Genomic DNA, 321 nt, shown 5'->3' with positions numbered 1-321 from the left:
TTCCCTTGGGCATTGCAGTATTCCCCGAAGACCAGGCAGGGAGAGTTCTTAGCCAAGAATTTATAAATTTATAAACTTAAGATGAAAGGCGAGTACATAACCTGCTGAAAACGTTTCAAGAATAAAGCCGAGGCACGAGTAGAACAGCGGGAACCGCAGCACACAAGCGCCTCAATATACACATTGAATAACGAGGGGAGCGAATGCTGGAGGAGGAGCGGTGGCCGGGCAGGTCTCTCTCCCCGGAGCCTTTCCCAGAGAGCTCGGACAGAGCCCGGGGCTCCGAGAGCCAAGGGGACGGGTCACCCGCACCCTCAGCCG

This window comes from Antrostomus carolinensis, unplaced genomic scaffold, assembly GCF_000700745.2.
Source record: "Antrostomus carolinensis isolate BGI_N321 unplaced genomic scaffold, ASM70074v2 scaffold2931, whole genome shotgun sequence".
Lineage (NCBI taxonomy): Eukaryota > Metazoa > Chordata > Aves > Caprimulgiformes > Caprimulgidae > Antrostomus > Antrostomus carolinensis.
The sequence above is the reverse complement of the archived record's forward strand: the minus strand, read 5'-3'. Positions refer to the sequence as shown.